A 14532-nucleotide genomic window follows, 5' to 3' on the forward strand; every position below is an offset into this window, starting at 1 on the left:
ACACGAATTAGCCTTACACTGTTAGAATCTTCCCGATGATGACTGGCTGAACTAAGCATTAGTCTTGACAATACAAGTACCACTGTGCGCATTTACAGAAAGGGAAGCAATTCTTTCCCGGAAAGTAAGATCTGATTTAAATGCTTTGGCCTAATTAGCTGTGAAAAAGGACATGGCTCAGGTAGGGCTTCGGGAAAAGCCAATTAACATATGTGCATATGTCTCTCTCCATTCACATCACCCAGCCTAGTCCACGTCACCACCATCTCTTCACTTGCATTGTTACAGTAGTCTCTTAGCCCCTTTTCCCACCTCCACCTTTGGTATCTCTAGTCATTCATGAGGTCCAAAATGAACTTTTAAAAATAACACCACACTATCTCTATTTAGACTTTTCAACAGTTTCCCATTGCACAAGGGATACATTACCACAAGGAATTACACCAACTTGCCCTTGCAAATCTCATCTTTATGTTCAACTGTGCTGATCTTCATTTTCCTCCTCAGATGTGCAAATGCTTTCCCATCCCAGGGACTTCAGGTTTGTTCTGCCCCAAAACTAAAACACTCTTCCCTATTCTTCATCTGGCTAACCAATATTCGTGCTTTCTGTGTCAGCATAAACACTGTTTTCCTCAGACAAGCTTTCCTAACTCCCAGCCTAGGCCAGGCCACTTTGAGGTGTGTGCTCTCCATAAATTTTACTTCTTCTATATACATCAATTCACCTAATTATACTTTAATACTTACTTGTATAATTGTTCGTGTGCTATGACCCCCAGCTGGCTGTAAGTCCTATAAAGACAGAGGCCACATCCATCTGGCACATCCTCTGTTCCCAGCACCTGCCATGGGTCCTATCAGCTGACAAGCACTCAATATATTGTATGAATAAGTAAATAAGATTCTAATTTCCAACATCCTAGACTTGTTTACAGTCCCAAGGAGCCTGCTCAGGTAGAGCACATGCAGTGCTTCCTATGCATGTGTTTGCAGAGAGAAAAGAGAGCAGCCCTACTGCTTCTCCCACGTGTTACCATTCTGACCAGGCTCAGTGCTGAAACACTGATGAGAGGGATGGAGACAGTGAGCCTGTGAGTGCCGTGTGCAGAACAGCACTTGCCTTTGTCCCCCATGAAAGTAATGTGATGCTCGGTGTCCACAATCTTTTTATCTGGCTGCTGTAGGGTGAGAATTTGTGGTCCTTTTCTGTTAAGATGGAATCTTGCTGAAGGTCAGAATGTGGTTAGAGTCAAAGAGTGGCATCACTAGCATTGTGTATAAAAGAAAGAATACAACTCGGATCTTTCATTCTCTACCAACTTGACTCACTTTCTCCACAGCAAGGCTCATATTATCCTTTCCTAATGGAGTTTAGGATGCAATTGCAGTCCTCTTCAGACAAGTCACCTGTCCCTTTTGCTTTATTCTGAAACAATGGAGTCCAAAATCTGTACTTCTTACGTAGTACAGTGACTAGCTTCTAACATTCCAGCATGGCTATCTCAAGGACTTTTGACTAAATGCTGCCAGTTCGTGTGGAGTGATCTCCAGCAGGGCCAGATTCAGCATAATGTAGCTTCCTGTTGTCTTCCTATATTCCTGTATGTTATTGTAAATATATTGACATAAGCTGACCTATTATACATGCTTGTTCCCTTCTATGGTGATAGGGACTAGGAAAGACAATGCACTGTTCACTCTAACGTAAGGGATCACATACAATTCTTAAGATTTGATGATGCTCTTCCAGCACCCAAACCTGCTTGTAGCTTTTAGGATTCATGGCCACTGGCGGCATTAAACACTTAGGGCCTGTCATCACAAAAGGACATCTTGTACACAATTATCTTTCCAAAGGCTAGATCAGCCCATGTCAATGTCATGTTTAATATTTAAACACACTTTGCTGTCATTTGTATCTGTTTACTCAGTTACCATCTGCAAAACCACTGTGAATAAAAATGGAACTTGTGGGGCGAGAAAAATATATTGAGAATCATTGAGTTGGACAGACCTAGTGAGAAGGTTGTGTCTATTCAAACACCTGTCTTCCACCCTCCCACCATCTGTGCAATCACTTCACCCTTCAGCCTCACTAGTCCCCCTAACGATTACCCTGTCAAGAGGAGAGTGCAGCTCAGGTGGATTTAATGTGGGTTTAATATGGCCTGTTGAGTTTCATGTTTAATGTTGATTTCCTTTAAGTAACCATTTCTGTATAAATCTATATCTGTATAAATCTATATCTGTATAAATCATTGCTATAAATCTATGACTATATGTCTATGCTTAATTTGGATGATGAGGGCAATTTGGATTTAAGGCAAGAGCCAGTTTATATGTTTTATGAAGAGATTATAGATCAAATAAGCAGACGATAGGCCTTCCAAAGCTATAAGTGAAAACAGAAAAATGATGCATAATTCACAGGTTACAGTGAAGTTAAAAGAGAGGGTTAATATTTTAATGTGTTGTTAAGAATTCTTTCACTCATTGAACTCCCATTCACAATTGCTTCAAAGAGAATAAAATACCTAGGAATCCAACTTACAAGAGATGTGAAGGACCTCTTCAAGGAGAACTACGAACCACTGCTCAATGAAATAAAAGAGGATACAAACAAATGGAAGAACATTCCATGCTCATGGGTTGGAAGAATCAATATAGTGAAAATGGCCATACTGCCCAAAGTAATTTATAGATTCAATGCCATCCCCATCAAGCTACCAATGACTTTCTTCACAGAATTGGAAAAAACTACTTTAAAGTTCATATGGAACCAAAAAAGAGCCCACATCGCCAAGTCAATCCTAAGCCAAAAGAACAAAGCTGGAGGCATCACACTACCTGACTTCAAATTATACTACAAGGCTACAGTAACCAAAACAGCATGGCACTGGTACCACAACAGAGATATAGATCAATGGAACAGAACAGAGCCCTCAGAAATGATGCCCCATATCTACAACTATCTGATCTTTGACAAACCTGACAAAAACAAGAAATGGGGAAAGGATTCCCTATTTAATAAATGGTGCTGGGAAAACTGGCTAGTCATATGTAGAAAGCTGAAACTGGATCCCTTCCTTACACCTTATACAAAAATTAATTCAAAATGGATTAAAGACTTAAATGTTAGACCTAAAACCATTAAAATCCTACAAGAAAACCTAGGCAATACCATTCAGGACATAGGCGTGGGCAAGGACTTCATGTCTAAAACACCAAAAGCAATGGCAACAAAAGCCAAAATTGACAAATGGGATCTAATTAAACTAAAGAGCTTCTGCACAGCAAAAGAAACTACCATCAGAGTGAACAGGCAACCTACAGAATGGGAGAAAATTTTTGCAACCTACTCATCTGACAAAGGGCTAATATCCAGAATCTACAATGAACTCAAACAAATTTACAAGAAAAAAACAAACAACCCCATCAAAAGGTGGGCAAAGGACATGAACAGACACTTCTCAAAAGAAGACATTTATGCAGCCAAAAAACACATGAAGAAATGCTCATCATCACTGGCCATCAGAGAAATGCAAATCAAAACCACAGTGAGATACCATCTCACACCAGTTAGAATGGCCATCATTAAAAAAACAGGAAACAACAGGTGCTGGAGAGGATGTGGAGAAATAGGAACACTTTTACACTGTTGGTGGGACTGTAAACTAGTTCAACCATTGTGGAAGTCAGTGTGGCGATTCCTCAGGGATCTAGAACTAGAAATACCATTTGACCCAGCCATCCCATTACTGGGTATATACCCAAAGGACTATAAATCATGCTGCTATAAAGACACATGCACACGTATGTTTATTGCGGCACTATTCACAATAGCAAAGAGTTGGAACCAACCCAAATGTCCAACAACGATAGACTGGATTAAGAAAATGTGGCACATATACACCATGGAATACTATGCAGCCATAAAAAATGATGAGTTCATGTCCTTTGTAGGGACATGGATGAAACTGGAAAACATCATTCTCAGTAAACTATCACAAGGACAAAAAACCAAACACCGCATGTTCTCACTCATAGGTGGGAATTGAACGATGAGAACTCATGGACACAGGAAGGGGAACATCACATTCCAGGGACTGTTGTGGGGTGGGGGAAGGGGGGAGGGACAGCATTAGGAGATATACCTAATGCTAAATGACGAGTTAATGGGTGCAGGAAATCAACATGGCACACGGATACATATGTAACAAACCTGCACATTGTGCACATGTACCCTAAAACCTAAAGTATAATAATAAAAAAAATAAAAAAATTAAAAAAAAAAAAAGGAATTCTTTCACTCAAATTCTCAATCTGAATCTAATAGTCATCTATATACTGCTATAAAGGAAAGGGAAGAAGTTAATATGAAATCCAGACCTATTATGTGTTATTGGGTGTGATGCTAGAGAGTTTATATTCATTTTCTCATCTAATAAAACAACTCTTCAAAGTGGGTATTTTAAAGACAACCTGAGGTCAGAGGGTTTAAATACATTGGGATACCAGCCACAGTCTGATTCAAAAGTATGCATTTTCCTCCCTAAATGGTCATATTATTTATCTGGTGATAGTACATCCATTAGTTGGAATGATTCAACCCTCTAAGGGTCTCACCTCACCATGTATAATATAGTATGTTATATCACCTAAAGGACAAAAATGATTAGAAAAAAAATGAAAATTGTAAGAAATTGTCCATCCAATACCTAGATAGCATTCAAGCTCAAAGCATTTGGATAACCACAATTGTTCTATTTCTATTTATCTGAGGCATATTCCTTCATTGCCAACTATGTATCAGGTGTTGGGATTGACATTTTGGATAGAATTATAAGCAATATGGAAATGCTCTCTTCTCTCACAGAGCCAAGTACCTACAGAGGACAGTGCAATGCAGATTGGCCTCTGTGGATTCTGAAGCAATATAGGGCTCAACGTTGCCTGCCTTAGAATGTGAGAAAGTAAGTAAAAATAGATGCTGCTTCTTTGAAGTAATGTATAAAATTTAAAGAAGATAGCAGGATCAGTAGTGTTTTATATTTCGTCAGGCTTTAAATGTTTATGTTTCAGATACACTTTGACCATGATATTTCATAAATATGAGACAAGTTGTTAAAGGGGAAGTTTGTGGTTGATTTCCTGAATTTGCCAACATGTTGACACCACGAAGTACCTTTATATTTTGCAGGTATACTGAGGAAGAGCATAGTTGGCCTTCAATGCCAATACACAGCACCTCAGTGCTGAACTAAGGTATTTGTATCTAAATAGTAAGGTACTGAGTATCATTCAGCAGGATGCACAGGTCATAAGTCCTTCCCAAAGGAAAAATTGCTGTCTTTCAGAAAAGAGCCAAGAGTAGAAAGAGGTGCTCACTCACTCCTCATCCTTTGAATTAGTAAGGCCAATCAACAAATTCATAAGAGATACTTGAGCATGTCACATCAATTTCTTTGATTTTTAGATGAAATGTGCTTTGTGTTGCTCTCAAATTAGACACTCATTACGCATAATTAGCCCCTTACATAGAACAGCTGCTGGCTTTTACAATGATTTCAGCCCAGAGCTGAGCATACCCATTGTTGGTGTTTACTGTGAGTGAACTTAATCAAATTTGTGATATATGCATCATTTGATGTGATTATCAAATATAGGGAAAAAAACCTAGAGAAAAGCATGGTGTGTTCATCTTCACTTAGAAAAGTTAACTCTGAAGTAATTATGGGCTATTATGCTGGAAATTATTTTAATTTTTTTAAAAATCAAAATTATTTGAATTTAATAGTAAATACAATTCTGTGATTGTTTATGAAAAAGAGGTACCAGTATGTTTCCCATGAGTGAAGAGGACTGAAGAGGCAATCAAATCACCAGGATAGGCCTCCATGGATAACCCAGGAATTGGGAAAGCTTGGCCTTAACTCTGACTTTCAAACTTTGCTAACATATTTAATCTCTACTTTTCCCATTTATAAACTTGGAAAATAATCATCAAGAAGCATGCACATGTAGCATTCTAAACACTTTAAGATGTAAATTGTTACCAAAGATATGAAAAATGTAATTCTCAGCATATAGTCCTAAATTGAAACACCAACATGGTTTGTCTATGCCACAAAATTGGAGATCTTGTAGTGGATTCTGTTGTGATGCTTTATGCATTTTGAGAAGTTAGGAAAACTTAGAGGAAATGTAATGTAATCATTAAGCAGTATTCTGCCCCCTTTTACTTTTGAAGTGTACGTATATCTCATTCACTCTGTTGGAGATACACTGGAATTGGCAATCATTGTTTCACAAATAAGATAGCTGAGGAAAGGGGAACTTGCAAAGTTACAGCGGGTTAGATAAAGAGATATTGCCACAGTTCTTTAGTTTATATCTTTTTATTCTTAATCCTGCCCAGATAGATAGAGATGTAGAAATTTAATATATCATATTTTAGACTACAAAGGTCTAAAATAAAAGCTGTGTCATGAGCACAGTGATCCTTTTTCAAATTATGAAAGTAAAATTTGGCTAAGGGGATATATTCAAAATTTTAACTGCCAATGTGCAATATTTCTGTTAAATCAGCTTTCCTGGACTATTCTAGATATCATTTATGGCATTGAAGCAATGTGTTTTGGAGTGATGGACTTTGAAGGCTGTTCTGGAAGTTAGAGATTCTAATTATTCTTTTTGGGATAAAAAGAATAATTTGGTCACCATTTATTTTGGGAGAAAATTATTACCTATTATTTTCTTTCTAAATAATCTTTAATTGAATTCAACTAGTTCTCAACATAACTGCTTGACTGCATTCAACCTGTTTTGCCAAGTTAATTTGATTGAGTAGATTCACTTTATATTCAAGATCCTTTTTAAAATTCTCTTTCATAAAGCAGAACCCTATAAAATTGAGTAAGAAAATAATCACAAAGGATCATTTTGCATATTGTCTGCTTCTGGAAGAGACAATGCCATTTATCACGAAAGGAAGCAAAATCATTTTTGAAGTATGATTACCTAAGGTTATTCTGTAACCAGAGGTCTAAGTTGTCATATAAGCATCATTTTCACAGATAACTTCCTTGTAACTTATTCCATTTGCAGACATGTAGAAGCCCTCAGTATAAAAATATATAAAGAAAATTTCCCATCAACTATTTCTTTCTTCAATCTAAAGGACATAGAAAATTTTAGCTTACAGCAATTCTGTAAATGCACTTTAATGATGGGAAAACACAGTCTCCACTGAAGTACACGGGCTTTGAAAATAAATCACTTTAAGTAAATCTTTTCAAAAACAAACAAAAATCATATTAACAAAATGTATTTAAAAGACCTCAAATATTATCTTGCCATACTTTTGAATTACATGTTGAGATGAAAGAAAGAGAGAGAGCAAAGGAAGGAAAAAAGAAAAATGAAAAAAGGAAAAAAGGAAAGAAAAAAAGGAACTATCTGTGTTTCTACAACAAAATAATGGAAAGAGTTTGCACTGGCTACTTAGGACCAAGGCTGATGCAGAGTGACACTTCATGCCAACAAAAGGATATTGAATATTCTGCCTTTTCTTAGAGATGCCTTGGTATTTAACATATTGATATCTTCTGACAATTTTCCTAAAGGATATTAAAATTATCATAGGATAGGTGCAGAGATTTCACTACTCAGGACCATTTATCTTTTTTAAAAAAACTAAAATACATATTGTTCTTTAGATACATTTTTGTCCTCTAAAGAGAAAATTAAAGCAAAGTCAACATTGAGATGAAGTAATAGCAGAATGCAGAGACTTGGAAAATGCCAAATTTTCATAGTTTTGTGTTGATAGCAATGTATGTGGTGTTACTACAGAGAGATCTGTTAAAAAGACTAAGAAGCATATATTCTGATTCATAGAATTCCCATTGAAGACAATTCAGAAAAAAAGAGAAATCTTTCCAAAATTATGCAAATGAAGCATATATAATCTGTGTCTAGATGACAGTGTGTTTTCAACTCTCTCTCTTCCATTTTGTTATGACATATTTCAAGATTTTATCACAGAAAACTACAAAAGGAAAATCACTTCAGTATACAAACATATGCACATGTTAAGGGAGGAAGGATTTAAAGCATTTACATTAATAAATCAAATTTGGGAGGGGTTTTCATAAGTAAGTTATAGGTGGGCCAATCAAGTAAGTATAACCACCAGTAAAAGTTAAAAAAGGAAGCATACTATTTGGGTCATCTTCATGAGTTCTAATTAAAATTCATAAGGAGAGTTATTTTTAAAAATCAGCTGGGCCACTGTCTGATTTTCAAGCAAGAACTGAACACTGGTTCATCCACTTACTGAGAAAAATATTATTGAACACCGGCTGTATGCCAGCCACCATTCTATCTGTATGCCACATGCCATTGTAGGTGCTAGAGGGGAAACCAATAACCAACTTTTGTTTTGTTTTCTCAAACTGATGTCTCGTGAAGACAAATGAAAGAGAGAACTCAGAAGACCGCAACAGAGGAAGTTTTCAAGAGAGAAAGGGAGAAGGGAGATTTTCAGATACACCTTCTACCGATGATCATCAAAGCCTTTATATTTGGACAGTTTATTTTTAAAGCAGTAATTGTCAAAGCAGTAATTGACTTATATCAAAGCAGGCAAAAAATGGTTTGGCTCCTTTGCTTCTTAACAGTGAGCAGTCTGTGCAGAGAGGCAGGCCTGAGCTCTACTTCCAGCTCCACCACTGAGCTCCAAGTTTCTCAACCTTTCTGGGCCTCAGGAACCTCATCTGTACAACAAGGGACTAAAAACCCTTCCAGTTCTCCCTGTTATTCATCTGAATCCTGGCCAGGCACCACAAATATGTGTTACTGTGTTACAGTAAAATGTTTGGCGTAGCCTGCAAATGGCTCATCAAAAATCGTTTTGATTCCTGGAGAAAATAACTGACAACTTGTTCTACTATAGGTGAGTTAGAAGCATCATCTTTAAATATGAAACAGAAAATCCTGACTTTTCCTGTTAATATGAATTAAGGAAAACCCAAAAGCAAATATTTGCTAGAATGTACTTTATACTAACTCCTAAGTTACTTGCTTAAAACAAACAAAACAAACAAACCCAAGCTTGTTTTAGATTATATACTGAGCTCTTAAATATGAGCAGACAGATATATTAAAAAAAAGTCTTCTGATATACATTTATTTTTCCTAAGCAGATGTTGAATCTCAAGTCCACATCAAAAAAAGAAAATTATTCCTTTATCCCAAGTGTAGTCTGGGGCAGATTTTCCATGATTAAAATCTTCAAATATTTTCTTGACCCAGATTTTACTCCATTATCTGTCATTTTTGTTCCGATTCAGACAGATGTATGAGATCGGACTCATTCTGAGTCAAGCCAAGTTTTTTAATTTGCCAGAAGTGTTCTTTGTAGAAACAGGATTGTGGTGCAGGGAGGACTGGATGACATTCTTAAAATGGATAGTAAATATACAGTTTTCTTTCCATTCCCTGTCAGTTGTGAGGTATATGATTGCAGGCACTGGAGTCTGAGGAAGAATACTGAGTTGCATTTTCCTTGAATTTAAGCATGTTTATGTGCCCTTCTTTTAAAAAAAAAAAAAAATCCCTTGAGTTTCTACTTCTAAAGCTTTCACCTGGTCTTCCTACTTGTTTCCCTCTGAGGTAATACCCCTGGAATCTGAAATCACTGATCATATTTTCAAGTGCTAAAATGTCAGTACGAATCTAGATTTTAGTATCACGGGGAGGAATAAATATAGAACCAGAAGAACTTGTCTGAAACTAAGAACTTATTTAGGGATAATAAAAACCACCTAATGTATGTTATTATCATTTGGGTTTCAAAGTAGAATGCTTTTTAAGCACTTGCTTTCAAGTTCCACCCTACTAATAGTTGTAGCACTTTGTCAGGGCTTGACTTCGTTCTTAAACATTAATTGTTCATGTGTCCAGAAATATATAATGGAATGTTATAAACACAGAAATTTTAAGATCACGCAGTTCACAGAAGTATATTTCCTTACCTCTCGTGACCTTTATACCCTTAGGATTTCAGAACAGGGATCATTAGTGCCTAAACCTAATATAAACCTTCCAGAACTTCCTCTCTCTTCATAGTGAATTAAAGAGTTTTTTTCAACATCTTTTTTTTCTCTCTTATAGTAATTTTAAAATGCGGGTCTCTACTCCACACAAATAATTTGCTCCTTGCAAATTATTTCTCTAATGAAGAACTACTGTTGCCCTTGCTGTTATTCTTTTCCCTGACTTCCACCTTCCCTTTTTCCTTGCATGTCTCAAGTTTCTTACAAATGCCACTCCTTTTCTTTCCAACCATTTTTTGTTGGCGGTCAGTCCTGGCTGGCATAGGCTCTTTCCAAGCAGGGCTTTCCCTCCGCTTTTCTCCATGGGCTCCTCAGCCTGAGCCTCCAGCAGCCGCCTCGCTCCTTGTCCTCCTCCATTTTCTTCCCACCACTCCAGAAAGACATCCACTGTCAAGTTAACCACTGGCCTGGAACTTTTCAAATCTCCTGGGCCTCCCCTCTCCCTCTCCTCCAAGAGCCGCGATCAGAGCCAACGCACATCTTTTGGAGTTGGGGCGGGCAGCAGAAGCCTTTGGTTTTGCCTGCTGGAAGATTACTGCTTCCTTGTGGTGGAGATACTGTGCTCTACAGAGAGCCGGTAGTAAGGCTGTCACTCTCCGCCAGGTTCAGAGGGGTTTTTTTTTTGTTTTTTTTTTTTTATTGTCCCTGTCAGTTAGCAGCCCAAGGTTACTGCCAGCTCTCTGTCAGGGCTTTGATTTTTGTCAGCTATGGCCAGGTCCTTTTAGTTATCTGCTATCTTTTCAGCTTTGTTCAGGCTCAGCTCTACTTGTCTACTAATTAGCTCTTTGGAGATTTCCCTTTTAAAACTCACTATCACAGAGGACAGGAACCGTTCAAAAGTTTTGTGCTTCATAGAAATTCCATATTCATCCATATCCCATACAGCCATATTTCTAAAATTAAAAGTGGCAGGTCAGGCCAATTTAAGGTATAGAAGTAACATTGTCTATAAAGAGAGACCTTCAGGTTCTTGATCAGGTATGGAGATGAGTGACAGGGAAGGAAAAGGTTTACATCAAAAAACACTGAGGGGTACAAATTAAAAAGAAACAATCACTCTGTATAACATATTCACATTTTCTTTATCTTCTAGTGTGCAAATATTGTGCTAGCTGAATATAAAAGTAGCACAACTTTAGGGTACAAAAAAAACCACACTGTAATAACATCAAGAGTGGTCTTACATCAAGGAGGGCCCCGAGGATGTCTTTGTTGTCAACTTCAGAAGAAAAGAGAGGAACAGAAGAGGAAACTGGCAGAAGGAATAGATGCCAAAGAGAACTCAAAGGATTAGGTCTGGGTGAGGTGATCGGTATTCGAAAACAGTCTGCCTTCTGGCTCTGATCTAAGGGAATAGGCTGGCAGCCAAGCCAGAGGGCATAGCAGCACAAACACACCTTCAGCACACTGCTAGAGGGTTGCCTCAGTGCCTTAGAAATTGCACTAGCAATTAGAAATAAAGCTATGTAAGAGCAATAGGCAAAATATTCTATTTATGGATAAAACTCTGCTTTTCACATAAGTCCCATCCTGGTTGTCCCCTCCACACAAACATAGCTTTTTCTTATTTTTTTTTGTAAGCCCCCCTTCTTTTTATGCTAAGTGCATTTTTCTTCTGCTAACTTAGTGCAGTTGTAAGTTGTGCTTACATTGCATTTACACACTGTTAATGTCTGCAAGATGAAAGTAAAAACCTTTGAATATATTAATGTTATAACACAGATGTCTTACTTTTTACTCTTTTTTTTAAAGCAAGTTGATGTGGCTAATAATGATGCAGATTGTGCTGGATGGATGTGCAGATGAAACAGGGGAATACAGATTAAATAAAAATTTCTTCAAAGCTTACGTTTGCTTCATAATTTAACTTCTGGGCTTGTCTCAGTGGTAGTAGGTGCGACCAGCCATCATAACATTGTTCTAAAACATCTTGGCATCAGAGAGAAACAATCACCCAAATAGCATTGCTGTACTTCTTCGAACCCCAAGAAAAATAATCACGGGGAAAATAAAGACTTCCAGTGGCTCTGTACAGAGAAGCTTGACCCAACTGCTAATAATGGGTAAGCAGTGAGAAATCAGGGACAAAGGTTTTGTGCTTAAGAAGCTAACTGCTTGTATACTACCTTTGCTCTTTGTGGCTACATTCAAAGCGTCAGCAGCCTCTTCTCCCAAATACTGAATGTGGTGTGTGCCAGAGGTGGTCATATACTCACTCTACCATCCGTGGAATGACTCTATCTATCATCAAGCTCTTTTCAACAATAAACAGAGGGGCATTGATGACATAAGGACTTGGAGCAGGCACAATCAATTTCTCTTTTATGTATCTGTTCATTCAAGAAGCATTTTTCACATGATATTCCATGCTAGAGGTTTTGCCAGGTCCCTAAAATAGGAGGGTGGGTAAGACCCAACCCCCTTCCTCAAGGAATTCATCCTTTAATGGAGAGGACATTTGTAAGCAGAAAACCTATAATGTCATCTCTTTTGAAGACATGAAAAAGTGCTGGGGATCTCCAAGGAGGGAATACCACTGTTTTCTAGGCCACATGTGTTGAGACTGTATCTGGGGTCTGCATCTTTCATGTGTGGAGAGAAGCTTACCCAGTGGACAAAGATGATGGAGAGACTTGAAGTCATAGATAATCAGCAGCATTGGGGGTGGTGAGAATGTCAGTGTGGCCAGAGCTTAGGCTGTGCATTTGAGGAGAGGAGAGGGAATAGAGCAAGAGGCAATAAGACTAGGGAATTGGGCTTGGAGCAGACTACATGGACTCATATGCTAAGCTAAGACATTTAGAATTCACCCTACAGACAACAGGGAGCCAATTGGAACCTTCCACAAAGAGGAAGGATGACAATCAGATGTCCTTTTCTACAATAACTCTGATGGTTATATGGAAAGGATACTGACCCCTCTAGAACAGACTGGTACAAGGAGACCACTTAAGACAGGTGTAGTTCTCCAGACTGAGATGATGGTAGTGTCAGCTGAAGAAAAGAGGCTGGATTTAAGAGACACTGTTGGGGGACTTAGATTAGCAGAATAGAGCTTCAACTAAAAATTTCTGCCAATGACCACCTCATTATCCTACCTCTTCAATACTTTCTATCCTGAGGTGGGCAGTTCCAATGTAACATGCTGGGAATCCCACACATCCTTCTGAGGAAAAGGAACTCAGTTCATAGGCGTTTAATAAGACACATAAAAAAAAGATCATTCCTCTTCCCTCTTACACTGTGAGCTTTGTGAAGACAAACACCATGCCCCTATCCAACTGTTTCTTCCAGTACCTAAAAGAGTATTGAAGATGACACACTCTTCTTAATGTTTGAATGAATGAATGAATGAATGAATCTGAATGAGTGACAAAACCGGGATGCAAAAACTCTCCACAGATTGGAAAAAAGCATTGCATTTGTTTAAAATAGTTCCTAGAGTGTAAAGACCACTTTATTTTATTGTGAGGTGGGGGAAGTGACCAGTTAATTATAAATAACAACAAAGCTACCCACTTGTGCTATTTGGAAACAAGGGTCCATCCCTCCATAGAAATAAGATTAAGTATGTGTTATTAAGGTAGTGGTCTGTAATGCTGATATCTTGGCTTCCCAAGTGATACTCACAGCATGAATATATGGATACATGGCAGATTTGCTTCAGGGAGTGGCTGTCCAGGCTGTGTGCTTTTGGAGGTGGCGAGCTCTTGATGCTGCAAGAGAAAAGAGCCATCAGCTGATGTTACTTAAGAAACAGTAGGGAAACCGGGCTGACAGAGACAGTTGAGCAGGCTGTGCCCTGCACAAGAGCTCTGCTGAGGAAGCAGTAGTGACTGAAACCTAGGTGCTGTTTCCAACTCGAGGGGGATGTTTCTTTAATCACACGTAAGTTCTGGGTAGGAGAATGGCAACCTGGATTTAACAAAACTAGAATGAATGGAAAAGAATACTTCTGAGACTAGTTTCCTGGACAATACCCCAAACCTACTCATCCCCATGTCTTCATAGTGTCCATTTTTGCTATCTGCTCCTTATGTCTGTGGCATTCGGGCTTCACATCAGTCTTACTGTTTGGCCCTTCTCTCCTGCACTCAACTTGGCTGGTATAGCCTTAAAGGGGTCTAAGAGAGAACAAGCACATGGTGCCTTTAAACATGACTGACACAGCCATCTGTCGGGGCTGACAGCATCCGGGCAAGATTACTCTCCATGCTCATCTGGCCAACTGGTCAGCCGCAGGACCCTAATAATCACATTAGCAGAGCAGGAGCATCGCCCACTGGATGAAACTTCAGACATTACTTATGGATGAAATGAGGTCAGAAGAGGTCAGAGAAAACAAGAGATGAGCTGGCCATGACAGCTGTCCAAGCTGCCCTTGAGATGCAACATCACAGCATCCAGGCCG

The 14532-nt window shown here is 38.4% G+C and overlaps 1 pseudogene; it reads left to right on the plus strand.

Moving 5' to 3' along the window:
• The first annotated feature begins 361 nt into the window (after positions 1-361).
• On the plus strand, positions 362-1187 carry LOC101179519 (annotated as a pseudogene).
• Positions 1188-14532: the final 13345 nt, after the last annotated feature.

Source organism: Nomascus leucogenys, chromosome 7b (genome assembly GCF_006542625.1).
Source record: "Nomascus leucogenys isolate Asia chromosome 7b, Asia_NLE_v1, whole genome shotgun sequence".
NCBI classification, from domain to species: Eukaryota; Metazoa; Chordata; class Mammalia; order Primates; family Hylobatidae; genus Nomascus; species Nomascus leucogenys.